General features: G+C 42.0%; 1 long non-coding RNA gene across 1 annotated transcript; it reads left to right on the forward strand.

Moving 5' to 3' along the window:
- Positions 1 to 1,405: 1,405 nt before the first annotated feature.
- Positions 1,406 to 3,450, forward strand: LOC137143255 (uncharacterized). Its single transcript, XR_010917138.1, has 3 exons — positions 1,406 to 1,466; positions 1,572 to 1,626; positions 2,803 to 3,450. It is a non-coding gene; the product is annotated as an uncharacterized lncRNA (long non-coding RNA).
- Positions 3,451 to 4,254: the final 804 nt, after the last annotated feature.

Consider the following 4,254-nt stretch of genomic DNA (forward strand, 5'->3'; position numbering starts at 1 on the left):
GTCAGGTGGTTAAAGAGGGAAAATGGCCCCCACTGCCCCACAGGCCACCCCAAGGCGAGACGGCCCAATTCTTGCCTGGAGACTGAAGCCTGCTGGCCCTTGAGGGAGATGGCAGTGGCTCTATGGCTAATGGGCTGGATGGGAATCTGGGGGGAGCAGGTAGGAGGCTAGATTGATGGGGCTCGAGGGAATAGAGATTGACTGAGGGAGCAGCAGGTGTTTTAGTGGAACAGCAGGACCTGGGCGGCTTCGGGTGGATTTGGGGGTGGAGAGGACATGCGGGGGAGGTGGAAACTGTATCTTTATTCCTTGGGGTGGCTGCTGGATTATGGAATAGGCAGCCTTAGAGATGGGCCTTGCACCGGGCTGTCAGGGAGATCATTCTGATTAGACCTGGTTCCCCTCACCGGGGGCCTTGCTGGATTTGCGGACTTTTCTATCCTCCTTGCTGTTTGGCTTTCCCCATTGGGTGTGGGGGGTCCCCTCTCTGCCTGTTCATGGGGGGGAACCTCCTACGGGGGTGCACTGGAGGAGGAGCAAGAGGATGGATATTGGTGGGTAGGGGAGAAAAGTTCAGCTTTGGGGATGTGGGGACACTTGAGGATTTTCCTCCAAACCTCTCCCAAAATCACTACCCACCCCCACCCATATTGAAAGTCCTGCCCAGGGCCCTGTGTGTGTCATCCACAGAGACAGTTCCCAGGCTCTCCAGGACATGCTGGGGAGTTTTGATGGGGGTTCACTCACAGAAAGGACAGTGGTGACATCTGATTAGATTATAAATGAAATAAAACTGCTTGTAGAATGCTATAGGTCAGTCTTTCTAGCCACTCAAAGTCATTACAAGTTTAAAAAATACATTTTCAAAAGTAAACACTGATCCAATCCACGCCTGAAATGTTGCAATGGTTCACAAACCACGACCACATTTATAGAATAAGAATATGCTGTAAGAGCATCAAAGATTTAAAAGCTGTGGGTATTTGGGTATGTTTACTATGTCTGTGCTACCTCCATTTACATTTAAAAACAAACCAGAACTTTAAGCATAAAAGAAACATGTTTACAATGAAAAAACGAAGACATACATTGACATTTGCAAAATCCTCTGTCAAGAGAGGGTACAGTAATATTTAGGACTGTTGCTTATGGTGGTTTGCTGTTTTATGCTGTGAGAAGGCTCTCTAGGGCTCTGTTTTTAATTGAAATGGAAAAATATATTTTAAAGCAGCCTTGTTGTGTAGACAATTTAATTTTCACCCACAGATCAGAAAAGGAAATGTTTGGGGAGGGCTGCATAAATTCCTTACCTATTTGTTAATTAGGTGCTGCACTGATCAAATCCACCTGCTAATGACAAGCACTGGAGTTTATTTGAAACAAAGAGGCAGGATGGGATAAAAACCTGAGCTTTGCTTGAGACTCTCTCTATAACAGAAACCTTTTTGAACAGAATGGCTGCTGAGGTACATTGCTTAATTAGAATGCTGAAGATTAAATATATATCACTATGTATTCTTACTCTTTGTACATGCTGTCCTTGCTAATAATGACGTGTATCTTTATTGCAGGGTAATCTATTTAGTACAGAAACATCTGCTTCAAGCTGTATTTCACCAGGGCAAGGTAGAACCCCCTTTTAACTATGGTTGTGTTTGATACTGTTTGTTTGAAAAGCCTTTTGAACATGTTATGTAGGAGTTTGAGCATTTGGGGACTAATAATATTAACAAAAATGTTGCTAGTTCTTTAACCAAATACATGTGGGAGGAAACAAAATACCAATGTGCCAGCACCCATTTACTGTGTGGTGGAAGATAAATTTCTGAAACTTGGTTTGAAATGTGTTTTTAAAGATGGGTTTGTGTGTGGTGGTTTTTTTTTCTTAAAGTTAGTTTTGATAGTTAAATCGTTTTTGGGATTTAGGGGAATGGTCCGGATGTGTCACATTTTCCCATAGGGAAAATGTATGTGTCCCCCTCAGAAAAAGGGGGTATGTAGGTGTGTGGTTTTTTAAAAAAATATTTTGTTGCAACCCGTTTGATTTTAGGTGTCTTTAAAATACTGGTTTGTTTTTTTTACTCTGTGCAAAGTGTGTTTTTGTGTTTGTTTTTTAAAATGGCTAAAAAAGTTGGTTTTAATGTTTAAATTTTTTTGTGATTTAGGGGCATATGCTAAGTGTCATCTATCCCCCACCCCTCAGGGGAAATATATGTCCTGTCTGGAAAGGGAGGCACAAGTGTGTGGATTGCTAGAAATATCTTGTTGCAAAATTGGTTTTTGTGTGCATGGGAGAAACGTGATTGTGTTAAAAATGTGCCTATGTTTTAGAGAAACACTACTGGTAGAAATAAGCCAAAACCTGTGTGGTGGTGGTGCATGTGGGTGTTTGTTTTACAGCTGAAATGGATTTTGTAAAGCAATGACTTTTTTTTTAAATATTAGAAAAAACCCTAATTAGTATTTTATTTTTAAATTTTCCAAGACTGGTTCATGTGTTTGTAGCAATATTGTTCCCCACAAATACGGTCAAAACAAAAGACTATTCTACTGTGGTATATACAAGCTCAAAAGCAAAAAGAAAGACCACTGAAAAGGAAAATTCTCCAGCAGCAACAGCTGACAGATGGTTGAAACCTAGTAAATATATTTGGATTTATTTGCTTGGCCGCTTAATTGGTTTTGTGTTTAGGCAAATACATAGGTGAGGGTGGATGTTGGTGAAACAGAGTGATTATAGAGTTAAGGGTCTTTTGTGAACTATTTATTGATGATAAATGGGATCCTTTCCTGATGCTATAGTCAGAGTTACTGCAGTACCTCCAACAAAAGAACTGGGAATCTGCTCTGAGACCTCTAACAACAACGCCAACACGGAACAGCGGAAGAGCACAGATGGGTCATCAGGACAGTCTAAAGCTCACATACATTAAGCCAAAGGACAAAATAAAAGACTCTGGAAAAAAGCACCAATGCAAACAACTCCAGTTCCTCAGTGGTCAATGCAACACCCTGCCCTGAGAAAGCAGTGAGTGAAAACCCTGGAGTGTGTGCTCTAGGGGTTGTGACTAGAACACCAAAAACTGAAAGTAGGCTATGGGCTGTGGTAATATCGCTTCAACAATTTCACTCTTGAAGGATGTTGAGGCGCTTATTAATAGCGGTTGTAAAGATTCTGAAAATTGGAAGCAAAAATTGATAATGGACTTTATATATCCCTTAGTACAGACCCTTTGAATGAATCTGAGACTGGCAAAGCATACAAAGGCTATGCTGACTGCTGTTCTGTTTTGTTTTTAAAAAGGGTTTTCTAACTGGTGTTGGGAGCTGTAAACAAATGGGGCTAGCTGTGATGCCAAGACTGTGCAGCCAAAGGGATTTGAACACAACAGTCCGCACTGTTTGAGAAAGGGTTGTGGTAGAGGTAAGAACTGTAGTGCACAACAGTTGTGGGAGAAATAAATGTGGCATCCGCATAGGTGCCTGTAGGGTTTGGGGAATAAACAGACTGCTGCCAAAAAGTTCTGGGCCAGGGTTGTTGTAAAACATTTTTAAAAAGGCGAATGAGAAACAAAAAGACAAGCTGCTGTGTGAAGGCTCTCAAACGGCCAGGGTTGGGAACAAAGACCTGGGATCTTGCCCAGGTCTCCTATGGGGCTGTGGTGACTCTCCCATAGTTTGATTTAGAAAATTCCCCAAAAGAATCAGTAGCAGGGTTTTTATGCACTCCTGAAAGGATCATGTGTCTCCAATAGTGTCTGATGTCAAAGACATCCCAATAGTTCTGTGGAGGAACCCCCAAGCACTCCTGAAAATGCAGCAGCAGCTCCTCAAACAAATGTGTATCTGGAGCGAGTGACAAGCTGGCAACAGGAATCATCCAGATTTAGGGGAGCAGCGTATTATGGAGAACTTTGTTTTGTCTGTCTTCAGCAAATCAATTCAAGCTGGCAGCTTGTGGAAGCCATTCAGAGGGAATACAATTAGTTCCTGATGATGCTAATGGTAGGCTAGCCCCAGATGACTTCTAGAGAGCCGTAACTTAAACAACCCTCTGTTTTCAGTAAGAGCTAGGGATGACCTGTCTGCTGAAGATTTCTTAAATCAGGCCGCTAAACTACAGAGTAATAGAGATGCGTGTGGATGGAACATCTTGCCTCTTTGTGACAATTGTAAAAATGTGTGCAGAGGTGGCTGTAGCACTTTAAATTCTATCCTCAATAGTCTAATAGCCCCTAAAGAGACAGTATTGCA

This window comes from Emydura macquarii, unplaced genomic scaffold, assembly GCF_026122565.2.
Source record: "Emydura macquarii macquarii isolate MOO-44397 ecotype Brisbane River unplaced genomic scaffold, CSIRO-AGI_Emac_v2 contig_3305, whole genome shotgun sequence".
In the NCBI taxonomy this organism is placed as follows: domain Eukaryota; kingdom Metazoa; phylum Chordata; order Testudines; family Chelidae; genus Emydura; species Emydura macquarii.